General features: G+C 45.0%; 1 protein-coding gene across 3 annotated transcripts in view; it reads left to right on the forward strand.

Annotated features, from left to right (window-relative positions):
• LOC110507358 (myeloid leukemia factor 1) overlaps positions 1-13,245 on the forward strand; it is a 148,330-nt gene that overhangs the window by 23,511 nt on the left and 111,574 nt on the right. Inside the window, exons 1-2 of one of the 3 annotated variants that reach the window (XM_036964665.1) lie at positions 114-227; positions 896-940. The gene's annotated coding sequence lies outside the window, so the exon portion shown is untranslated. Of the gene's footprint in view, positions 1-113; positions 228-895; positions 941-13,245 lie in introns of those variants that run through there. The other 2 variants (XM_021587304.2, XM_036964664.1) reach the window with 2 other exon arrangements.

Genomic DNA, 13,245 nt, shown 5'->3' on the forward strand with positions numbered 1-13,245 from the left:
TTGCACTTCTCCTCCTCACAACTCCCCGCAGATGAAGAGAAGGGGGGGGGGGGGGGCGAGACGGAGCGCGAAAAATAAAATAAGAGGCTTTCATGTCGTTTTAATGGTTGTCTGATTGTTGTTACTGTCGTTTCAAATGGGGCGACGCCATCTGACGGCCTGATCAGATCCTCATTTGATTGACAGGTGCCCGGGAGAACAGTGCTGCTGTAACCCGCCTCTCACAGGTACACACATCCTCTCTGTTAAAGAGCACACATCTAACCTGCCTCACACACACACACACACACACATTTGCTTTACTATACTTTTTGAGGACCGATAGTAAATTCTCATTCAAAATCACATTTTCCCTTAAACCTAACCTAAACCCCAAACCTAGTTCTCACCCTAACACCTAAGCCTAAAATAGCCATTTTCCTTGTGAGGACCTGCAAATAGTCCTCACTTGTCAGCATTTTCCTTGGTTTACTATTCTTGTGAGGACATCTGGTACTCAGAACTATAGTAAAACAGGCACACACACACACACACACACACACACACACACACACACACACACACACACAACATATGTTGACTCTCGCCTGAAACCCACAGATAATGCTCCTCTGTCGAGTTCCAAGGTCCATAGGGGTGTAGTCATTGTACTCCAAATAAGTAATAACCACATGACTGAAAAAAGCTATTTATACATAAGGCAAGTTAAATGTTCACACCAGGGAATATTTCAGATATAGAAAAAATGTAACACAATTTTCCCCCCGTATTAATTGAATATCCTATATTGTCCCATACTTGAAAAATAATAGTAAGGAACAAATAAAAATACCTAAAATAAAATGTTAAAGCTATCCAGTGTGATACTGAAGGTTCTTTCTCCCCTCTCTTGCAGACACCTGCAGAACAGGCCAAGGCTCAACTCCAGCTGGTGTTGCAGGTTAGTGGCTAATTCTAGTGCAGTCCTTACACAGACAACCTGTCATGTATACAAGAAACACACTGCTAATGGCTGATCCTAGTACAGTCCTTATGTAACGGATGTGAAACGGCTAGCTTAGTTAGCGGTGCGCGCTAAATAGCGTTTCAGTCGGTGACGTCACTTGCTCTGAGACCTTGGAAGTAGTAGTTCCCCTTGCTCTGCAAGGGCCGCGGCTTTTGTGGGGCGAAAAACAACTGAGCCACACGGGACCTCCCATACACACACACACACACAATACGCATCAGACTAGCCGCCCGGTCTCCATTTCTCCCACTACTTCAGGCCCATATTCTTACTGTAGGCGAGAGCCTTTCAAACACGCATATTTCATCATCTGAGCCGTGTATACAGTGCATTAGGAAAGTATTCAGACCCCATGACTTTTCCCCTCCAAAATGTACGTTACAGCCTTATTCTAAAATGGGTTAAATGAAATGTAATCCAAATTCCTCATCAATCTACACACAATATCCTATAATGACAAAGTGAAAACAGGTGATTGGAGTCCACCTGTGGTAAATTCAATTGATTGGACATGATTTGGAAAGGCACACACCTGTCTATATAAGGTCCCTCATTTGACAGTGAATGTCAGAGTAAAAACCAAGCCATGAGGTCCAAGGAATTGTCCGTAGAGCTCCGAGACTGTGTAGAGGCACAGATATGAGGAAGGTATTTCCGGCGCCGACAGAGATGGCCGCCTCGCTTCGCGTTCCTAGGAAACTATGCAGTTGTTTGTTTTTTTGCGTGTTATTTCTTACATTAGTACCCCAGGTCATCTTAGGTTTCATTACATACAGTCGAGAAGAACTACTGAATATATCCTTATGTACATATTCTTTATCCCCTTACACTGTGTACAAGACAGTAGTTTTGGAATTGTTAGTTAGATTACTTGTTGGTTATTACTGCATTGTCGGAACTAGAAGCACAAGCATTTCGCTACACTCGCATTAACATCTGCTAACCATGTGTATGTGACAAATAACATTTGATTTGATTTGATTTGGGTACCAAATAATGTCTGCAGCATTGAAGGTCCCCAAGAACACAGTGGCCTCCACCATTCTTCTTAAATGGTATAAGCTCTTCCTAGAGCTGGCTGTCTGGCCAAACTGAGTAATTGGGGGAGAAGGGTCTTGGTCAGGGAGGTGACCAAGAATCTGATGGTCACTCTGAAAGAGCTCCAGAGTTTCTCTGTGGATATGGGAGATCCTTTCAGAAGGACAATCATCTCTGCAGGACTCCACCAATCAGGCATTTATGGTAGTGGCCAGACGGAGGCCACTCCTCAGTAAAAGGCACTTGACAGCCCTCTTGGAGTTTGCCAAAAGGCACCTATAGGACTCTCAGATGATGAGAAACAAGATTCTCTGGTCTGATGAAACCAAGATTGAACTCTTTGGCCTGAATGCAAGCATCACGTTTGGAGGAAACCTCAGGACCTCAGACTGAAGCGAAGGTTTTACCTTCCAACAGGACAACGACCTTTAGCACAGCCAAAACAATGCAGGAGTGGCTTCAGCACAAGTCTCTGAATGTCCTTGAGTGGCCCTGCTAGAGCCCGGACTTGAACCCAATCAAACATCTCTGGAGAGACCTGAAAATAGCTGTGTTGCGACGCCCCCATCTAATCTGACAGAGCTTGGGAGGATCTGCAGTGAAAAATGGGAGAAACTCCCCAAAACAGGTGTGCCAAGTGTCACGAATCCCGCCGAAGATGGTGCCTCTTCCTGTTCGGGCGGCGCTCGGCGATTGTCGTCGCCGGCCTACTAGCCTTTTCCGGACAGTTTTAGTCCTGTTTATTTGGACGGGTTGTTTCATGCGCCCTTGTGTTTTGCATGTCTGTTTTTCCGCTGTCATTGGAATAAAATATCCCACGTACGGAACTACCTGCTCTCTGCGCTTGACTCCTCCACCCACCATTCATAGAAGTCATAACACCAAGCTTGTAGCGTAATACCCAAGAAGACTCAAGGATGTAATCGCTGCCAAAGGTGCTTCAACAATGTACTGAGTAAAGGGTCTGAATACTTATGTTAATGTTATGTTTCCGTTTTTTTTATTTTATATATTTGCAAAAATGTCTAAAAAACTGTTTTTGCCTTGCCATTAAGAGGTATTGTGTGTAGATTGATGAGAGGGGAAATAAAAAAAATAAAAAAAACATTTTAATCCATTTTAGAATAAGGCTGTACTGTAACAAATACGCTGTACATTACACTGTCTTTTGAGGGGTGTGTGTTTACAGTCAGGCCTGGTTGTCAGGCCCTTTGTTTTTTAATTTGAGAAAGAGAGGGAGAGTGTGTGAGAGTGAGTGTAGGTGTGTGCGTGTGTTAGAGAGAGAGAGTGCATCCGTGCGTGCAATTAGGTGTGTGTGTGAGTGTGTGTTTGTGTGTGTGACTGTGCGTTTGTGTTTGTGTGTGCGCGTCACAGGAAACATATAAAAGGGCCCGACAGCCATGCATCATTTCAGAACCACCCACCTCACTCTGCTACACAGGCCTGTGAAAGACATCCTAAACATCCAATTACCAGACAGACAGACAGACAGACTCGAGCTAGCTGAATGCTGCATGGGCCAAACCCAGTGGAACTATTGGAAGTATTTTTGCAACGTGACACTAAAGAGTGAGAGGGCGGATGAGAAAGGGAAGTAGAGAGAAAATAGAGAGATAAGGGAAGAGGGGAGTAGGTACGAGGAGGGAGTGAGAAAGAGAGGAGGCAGAAAGAAAGATTGAGAGAGAGCAAGGAAACGAGAGAGAGAGAGCACGAATGCTGGCCCGCCATCCCAGTCTCTCCATGCTTTACTCATTTCCGTTGGATATGAATGGTGCTGCTGTGGCTGTGTTGAGTGTCTGGAGTTGAGTAATTGGTCTTTATATGGCACTGTCACTGCTGCTGATCAGAGGCCTGTGGTTAATATGGACACTGACACGGCAACACAACCTGTCTGTCTCCCAAATGGCACCCTATAGTGCACTACTTTTAACCATGTTTTTCAGAAATGTTATTTGGAGGATTGTTGGATTTCCTTGTTATTGCATTCTGATTCCAAGAATCTTCCAACCTGGATTTCTGGGATGTTTAGGAAAGTGGTCGGAATATTAGAACACTACTCTGGTAGTGGTAGGCTAGTAAAGCAACTACCACTGAATTAGTTTGTAAGTCACTTACCCCTGTAAAAAGCATAATCAATAGATATCTCCTTGAGTCTAGGACCAGGCTGAATCTTTGTCTGGAAAAGTGTCCGCGGGTGTCTTTTACGGAGGGCCAGGAGTTTTTCCTATTCCTATGTCAGCAAGGGGGAAACTCTCTCTTGTTTTATTTTCTTTATAAAAAAATGTAACCCCAATTTCGTGGTATCCAGTAGTTACTGTCTTGTCTCATCGCTGCAACTCCCGTACAGACTCGGGAGAGGCGAAGGTCGAGAGTCATGCATCCTCCGAAACACAACCCAACCAAGCCGCACTGCTTCTTGACACAATGCACATCCAACCCGGAAGCCAGCCGCACCAATGTGTCGGAGCGACCTGGTCAGCGTGCACTGCGCCTGGCCCGCCACAGGAGTCGCTAGATGAGACAAGGATATCCCTGCCGGCCAAACCCTCCCCTAACCCGGACAACGCTGGGCCAATTGTGCGCCGCCCCATGGGCCTCCCGGTCACGGCCAGCTGCGACAGAGCTTGGACTCGAACCCAGAATCTCTGGTGGCACAGCTAGCAATGCGATGCATTGCCTTAGACCACTGCGCCACCCGAGAGGCCAAAACTCTCTCTTCTTGATACTGTTCTGTGAAATGTACTTACTCTACCTGTAGAATCCACAGTATTTACTTTCATGTTATCATCATCATCATCCCAGCCCCATAAATTTGTCTGGTAAATGTGTGTAGATCATAGGCTGACAGTGAGCGTCACTCCTGAGTATCCGTGGATACCAGGGCCCCTATTGTCTCCCTGGCCTCGCCTGCATGGCCGTGTGCTAATAATGGTGCGTGCGTGTGTGTGTGCTTGTGTGTATATTATCATAGACTCAGGACCCCCACGTGATACTAATGTTCTCATAATGCCAGCGGGCCTTCATAAAAGAACTCCGGGTTTAAGTGCAGTTCACCTCTGGGCTGCAGAACGGATAACAGACAGCCAGATGCGCACACAGCGTGTTTAATGCACCCACCGTGTCTCTGGCTTTCCTCTTCTCTCCACAGAACCAGATCCGTAATAAGCCTTTTATGGCCCAATAGAAAGGAACCCGGCCGCCGCACTCTTTTAGTCAAATTTCTAATGTGGATGTCATTCCTCCGACGCCTCGGCAGATTTGGCAGGATCTTGGATCTCTCTCTGTTTCTTCTTTCATTTACTCTCTCTCTCTCTCTTTCGTTCTCTGCCTGCCTGCCTGCCTGCCTGCCTGCCTGCCTGCCTGCCTGCCTGCCTGCCCTGCCCTGCCCTGCCCTGCCTGGCGATCCTGTGAGCTGGGCCATGCTTGACTTTAGGCTGTGAATCCCTCCATTCCTTCTCACCCCGAATGAATCCCTCTAATTTCCAAGACAGTGGCTGCTCCTCAAACGGCACCCCATACTCCTATATAGTGCACTAGTTTTGACCAAAAAGGCACCCTGTTTCTAGTAGTAGTGCACTAGGGAATAGGGTGCCATTTGTTATACTGCCAGTGTCTCTTGAGGTAGGACCAGTTCTGACACCTGCACTGCTGATCCACTGGACATTCCCTTTAGATCCAAGATGGAAGACGCACCGCTGGGCAAGTGTGTGTAGGCAGGTAGCCTAGCGGTTAAGAGTGTTGGACCAGTAACCGAGAGGTCGACGGTTCCAATCCCCGACCTGACTAGATGAAAAATCTGTCGATGTGCCCTTGAGCAAGGCACGTAACCCTAATTGCTCTGGATAAGAGCTTCTGCAAAATGACTAAAATGTTAATGTGTGTGTGGAGGTTAGTTTGTGGGGTGTGTGTGGCCGCTTGCACATGTGTGTTTGTGCATGTGTGGGATAGCACATACATGTGTCTTTGAGATGTGGAGTTGGACTAGCCATTCAGGCTCTATTCATACTTCTTATCCCGTCTCCAGGCCCACTGGGTCCCAGTATTGAGGATGTGCGGTGGTGTATTAGCTGTGATTGTTCACCCGCCCTTCAAACGATTGAAACATCTATTAGGCTCAGGTTCATGGTGGGATTGCAATGAGTTGGGCTACGTCCTTATGTCACCCTCTTCCCTATATATACATAGAGAATAGGGGGCTATATAAACTCAGCAAAAAAAGAAACTTAATTCGTAAAAATCCAAATAACTTCACAGATCTTCATTGTGAAGGGTTTAAACACTGTTTCCCATGCTTGTTCAATGACCCATAAACAATTAATGAACATGCATCTGTGGAACGGTCATTAAGACACTAACAGACACTAACACTAATTAAGGTCACAGTTATGAAAACTTAGGACACTAAAGAGGCCTTTCTACTGACTCTGAAAAACACTAAAAGAAAGATGCCCAGGGTCCCTGCTCATCTGCGTGAACGTGCCTTACAGGCTGACTACACCAAAATAAAAATTGAAATAAATGTATAAATCTATATTGAAAAATTATTTTCGAAATCTATATTATTCAATTATTGCACCCACACTGCTCTTACGCGCCAACGAGCGTCTGCGTTGCCAAGGGCTAAAATATAAGTTATATTTCTGACACAGATTGCGCTGCAAGTCCTGCCTCTCCCATCTCCTCATTGGCAGGTACCCACGTGCCATCTCCTCATTGGGTATACCCACGTGGGTGACTGAAGACGAACGAGGTCAGTGGCGGTAATGCACCTAATTTATGAAAGTTGCCAATCGCAATATAAAGTCAAGAGAAGATAAGGCCTGGAAGGATGAGAGATGACCATTTAATGTGTGGATTAATTGGTGGAGTAGAGGACCTTGTGCATTTCAGGTTACATTTTTTTTTTATATTCCTGGACAAATTAGCTAGCAACAGCAAGCTAGCTAAATAGAACAAATTAGCTAGCAAGTGCAAGCTAGCTAGCTAAATTGCCATAAATGTTTAATGCTTGATCGTCCTTGCAGTGGCAAACCACGTGTAACAACATCTGCACAGGATCGGTACATCCGAACATCACACCTACGGGACAGGTACAGGATGGCAACAACAACTGCCTGAGTTACACTAGGAACGCACAATCGCTCCATCAGTGCTCAGATTGTCCGCAATAGGCTGAGAAAGGCTGGACTGAGGGCTTGTAAACCTGTTGTAAGGAAGGTCTTCACCAGACATCACCGGCAACAACGTCGCCTATGGGCACAAACCCACCATCACTGGACCAGACAGGATTGGCAAAAAGTGCTCTTCACTGACGGGTTGAGGTTTTCTCTCACCAGGTGGAGGGTCCGTCATGGTTTGGGGTGGTGTGTAACAGCATCATCAGACTTAGCTTGTTGTCATTGCAGGCAATCTCAATGATGTTCTTTACAGGGAAGATATCCTCCTCCCTCATGTGGTACCCTTCCTGCAGGCTCATCCTGACATGACCCTCCAGCATGACAATGCCACCAGCCAAACTGCTCGTTCTGTGCGTGATTTCCTGCAAGACAGGAATGTCAGTGTTCTGCCATGGCCAGCGAGAGCCCGGATCTCAATCCCATTGAGCACGTCTGGGACCTGTTGGATCGGAGGGTGAGGGCTAGGGCCATTCCCCCCAGAAATGTCTGCGAACTTGCAGGTGCCTTGGTGGAAGAGTGTGGTAACATCTCACAGCAAGAATTGGCAAATCTGGTTCAGTCCATGAGGAGGAGATTCACTGCAGTACTTAATGCAGCTGGTGGCCACACCAGATACTGACTGTTCTTTTGATTTTGACCCCCCCCCCCCCCCCCCCCTTTTGTTCAGGGACACATTATTCCATTTATGTTAGTCACATGTCTGTGGAACTTGTTCAGTTTATGTCTCAGTTGTAGAATCTTGTTATGTTCATACAAATATTTACACATTTTCTGAAAATAAATGCAGTTGACAGTGAGAGGATGTTTATTTGTTTTGCTGAGTTTACATAGAGAATAGGGGGCTATATACATAGAGAATAGGGGTGTATATACGTAGAGAATAGGGGGCTATATACGTAGAGAATAGGGGGATGTCTTCGTAGAGAATATGGGTTTATATACATAGAGAATAGGGGTGTATATACATAGAGAATAGGGGGCTGTATACATAGAGAATAGGGGTGTATATACATAGAGAATAGGGGGATGTATACATAGAGAATAGGGGTGTATATACATAGAGAATAGGGGGCTGTATACATAGAAAATAGGGGTGTATATACATAGAGAATAGGGGGATGTATACATAGAGAATAGGGGTGTATATACGTAGAGAATAGGGGGATGTATACGTAGAAAATAGGGTGCTGTATACATAGAGAATAGGGGGCTGTATACATAGAATAGGGGGCTATATACATAGAGAATAGGGGGATGTATACGTAGAGAATAGGGGGCTGAATACATAGAGGATAGGGGGATGTATACATAGAGAATAGGGGGATGTATACGTAGAGAATAGGGGGATGTATACATAGACAATAGGGGGATATATACATAGAGAATAGGGGGCTGTATACATAGAGAAAAGGGGGATGTATACATAGAGAATAGGGGGATGTATACATAGAGAATAGGGGGCTGAATACATAGAGAATAGGGGGATGTATACATAGAGAATAGGGGGCTGAATACATAGATAATAGGGGGGTGTATACATAGAGAATAGGGGGCTGAATACATAGAGGATAGGGGGATGTATACATAGAGAATAGGGGGATGTATACGTAGAGATTAGGGGGATGTATACATAGAGAATAGGGGGATGTATACATAGAGAATAGGGGGATGTATACATAGAGAATAGGGGGCTGAATACATAGAGAATAGGGGGATGTATACATAGAGAATAGGGGGCTGAATACATAGAGAATAGGGGGATGTATACATAGAGAATAGGGGGATGTTTACATAGAGAATAGGGGGCTGTATACATCAAGACTAGGGGGATGTATACATCAAGAATAGGGGGATTTATACATCAAGAATAGGGGGCTATATACATAGAGAATAGGGGTGTATATACGTAGAGAATAGGGGGATGTATATGTAGAAAATAGGGGGATGTATACGTAGAAAATAGGGGGCTGTATACATAGAGAATAGGGGGCTATATACATGGAGAATAGGGGGATGTATACATACAGAATAGGGGGATGTATACATAGAGAATAGGGTTGTATATACGTAGAGAATAGGGGGCTTACATACACTTAGGTTGGAGTCATTAAAACTTGTATTTTAACCACTCCACAAATTTCTTGTTAACAAACTATAGTTTTGGCAAGTTGGTTAGGACATCTACAAGTACTTTTTACAACAATTGTTTACAGACAGATTATTTCACTTACAGTTATCTAATTAAATTTCATAAGTTTACATACACTAACTTGACTGTGCCTTTAAACAGCTTGGAAAATTTCAGAAAATGATGTCATGGCTTTAGAAGATTCTGATAGGCTAATTGACATAATTTGAGTCAATTGGATGTGTATCGCTGAATGTATTTCAAGGCCTACCTTCAAACTCAGTGCATCTTTGCTTGACATCATAGGACAATCAAAAGAAATCAGTCAAGACCTTAGAAAAGAAAATTGTATACCTCCACATGTCATCCTTGGGAGCAATTTCCAAACACCTGAAGGTGCCACGTTCATCTGTACAAACAATAGTACACAAGTTTAAACACCGTGGGACCACATAGCCGTCATACCGCTCAGGAAGGAGACGTGTTCTGTCTCCTAGAGATGGAAGTACTTTGGTGCGAAAAGTGCAAATCAATCTCAGAACAAAAGCAAAGGACCTTGTGAAGATGCTGGAAGATACAGGTACAAAAGTATCGACATCCACAGTAAAACGGGTCCTATATCAGCAAGGAAGAAGCCACTGCTCCAAAACCGCCACAAAAAAAGCCAGACTACGGTTTGCAACTGCACACGGGGACAAAGATCATACTGTATTGAGAAATGTCCTCTGGTCTGATGAAATGAAAGTAGAACTGTTTGGCCATAATGGCCATCGTTATGTTTGGAGAAAAAAGGGGGAAGCTTGCAAGCCGAAGAACACCATCCCAACCGTGAAGCACAGGGGTGGCAGCATCATGTTTTGGGAGTGCTTTGCTGCAGGAGGGACTGTTTGCACTTCACAAAATAGATGTCATCATGAGGAAGGAAAATAATATGGATATATTGAAGCAACATCTCAAGACAACAGTCAGGAAGTTAAAGCTTGGTCGCAAATAGGTTTTCCAAATGTACAAGGACCCCAAACATACTAGCAAAATGGCTTAAGGACAACAAAGTCAAGGTATTGGAGTGGCCATCACAAAGCCCTGACCTCAATCCCATAGAACATTTGTGGGCAGAACTGTTAAAGCGATTGCGAGCAAGGAGGCCTACAAACCTGACTCAGTTACACCAGCTCTGTCAGGAGGAATGGGCCAAAATTCACCCAACTTATTGTGGGAAGCTTGTGGAAGGCTACCTGGAACATTTGACCCAAGTTAAACAATTTAAAGGCAATGCTACCAAATACTAATTGAGTGTATGTAAACTTCTGACCCACTGGGAATGTGATGAAAGAAATAAAAGCTGTTCTAAATAATTCTCTCTATTAGTATTCTGACATTTCAGAAAAGTGGTGATCTAACTGACCTAAGACAGGGAATTTTTACTAGGATTAAATGTCAGGAATTGTGAAAAACTGAGTTTAAATGTATTTGGCTAAGGTGTATGTGAACTTCCGACTTCAACTGTACATAGAGAATAAGGGTCTATATACGTAGAGAATAGGGGGCTATATGCATAGAGAATAGGGGGCTATGTACATAGAGAATAGTGGGCTATATACATTGAGAATAGGGGGCCATTTGGGACACAGGTCTATTTTGGGGGCTGGATCCTCTTAGCTGTTTAGGTGTGGTCTGGTATATTTGGGGAAAAGTACACATGCACAAACACTCTCTCACGCACAACAGAACACACACACACACTAAACATTGACTGTTCTAGAATCCCTCTGCACTTCTTCTGATCACCAGAGGCTAGTCCCTGTAATTCTAATGTCACTGTAATGAGCATTGCCTGTCCTTACCCATTCCTTTAGCTCCTTTAGTCTGTCTGTCTGTCTGTCTGTCTGTCTGTCTGTCTGTGTCTGTCGAGCCATTCATGTGTGTTTGTGCTTGCATGTGTGTGTGTGTTTATCTATGAATTTGTCAGTAAATTAGGAGCATCTGTTGTCTCTACTCCATTCACCCTTTTAACCACTGAGTGGATCCTCTAATTGATATGGAACCACATGCAGGATGATGACAGAGTCCAGAAACAAACTATCTCCCGTTCTCTCACTCTTCTGTATGCCATCTTTCTCTCAACTTGTTTCTCTCACTCTCTGTTTCCTCCCATCTCTCTCTCTCTCTCCCTCCTCTCTTTTACTCCCCCCCCCCTCCATCTCTCGCTCTCTGTCTTTGTTCCAGTGTGTGTGTTAGAGCAGATGTTGGAGGTTTGTGAATGTTAATGTTCTGACGTCGTCGCCTGCCCGCCATCGCTTAAGCCCCTGCTCTCTCCTCCTTTCCTCTCCTCTCTGAGCGCCCGCCAGTCTTTCTCTCTCTCTCCCGCCTACCTCCCCAGAGATCCTTAAAGCCACCCGCTCACCCTCACCCCTCCCTCCCCCTCCTCCTCCCATCCTCCCCTCTGTGCCTCTCTTTGTCACTCGATGGACTCCAGGACTCTCTCTAGTCAGTAGAAAGCAGATCATCCCCTGGCTAAAGCCTCTCAGGCCTTTGTTGAGCGGGAGCTCTGTGGGCTCTGTGGGCCTGTAATGAGCGCTCTCGGCAGGCCGCTGGCCCGCTTAATGCTCACTGGGGCCTGGGGGGTGGTAAGGAGAGGAGTGGGTAGTAGGGGGGCAACACTGGCCCCCTATGAAAGAGCTGGAAAGATATGTTTATGGGTCACTTCCTGCCTGGCCTGAGCATTGAGCTGGTGGGGGGGGGGGCGGGCGCTTCATTCACACCCCTTGTTTTTTCAGCTATTCCCCTCTCAATCACTCACACAGACACCCACGCTAATCTAATCAATTCAAGAGGATTTATTTTTCCCCAAAAACATTGTCTGTGTGTGTGTGTGCGCATGCACGCGTGTGGGTGTGTGCGTGCGTGCATGCATGCGATAGTCACGTGTATGTGTTTTGCACACATGTTTGTGTGTGTAGTGTCCACATGCTCTAGTGTGTGTGTGTGTGTGTGTGTGTGTGTGTGTGTGTGTGTATGTGTGTGACAGCCAGGTTCCCACATATGCCCTGTGCAGCGTGATATTTCTCCCCTGTGTCTCTGTGTCTTTGCCCACTATAATCCCTAGTGTCAACATTAGGCTTTTAGAATGGCCTCTGTTGCTCACTCCCCTCAAGACACATGTGCCTCTCTTCTCTCTATTCTACTCTCTCCTCTCCACCCCTCCTTCTGAAAGACACGTCAATGCACACATGCACGTGAACACACATATGGGTCTTTCTATACTGAACGAAAATATAAACGCAACATGCAAAGTGTTGGTCCTGTGTTTCATGAGCTGGAATGAAAGATCCCATACATTTTCCATGCACACAAAAAGCTTGTTTCTCTCAAATGTGTTTACATCCCTGTTAGTGAGCAGTTCTCCTTTGCCAAGATAATCCATCCACCTGACAGGTGTGGCATATCAAGAAGCTGATTCAACAGCATGATCATTACACAGGTGCACCTTATGCTGGGGGACAATAAAAATGGCAGGGGATGGGTGCGGAGGAGTATTTCTGTTAATAAAGCACTTTTGTGGAGAAAAAATGAATTCTGATTGGCTGGGCCTAGCTCCCCAGTGGGTGGACCTATGCCCTCCCAGGCCCACCCATGGCTAATGAATTCATTTCTATTGACTGATTTATTTATATGACCTGTAACTCAGAATATCATTGAAATTGTTGCATGTTGTGTTTATATTTTTGTTCAGTATATAAGTAGTAGGGCCAATGTGTGACATTGGGATAAACATTTCAAAATGGTTTGGAACTGAGGTAAAAAAATGATTTTTAGAGGAATAAAAGTGAATATATACAAATTGCCCCAATACTCCACCAATATTTAAACACTGTCGGACTATACATCCTTGAAGC

This window comes from Oncorhynchus mykiss, chromosome 27 (genome assembly GCF_013265735.2).
Source record: "Oncorhynchus mykiss isolate Arlee chromosome 27, USDA_OmykA_1.1, whole genome shotgun sequence".
Classification (NCBI taxonomy): Eukaryota; Metazoa; Chordata; class Actinopteri; order Salmoniformes; family Salmonidae; genus Oncorhynchus; species Oncorhynchus mykiss.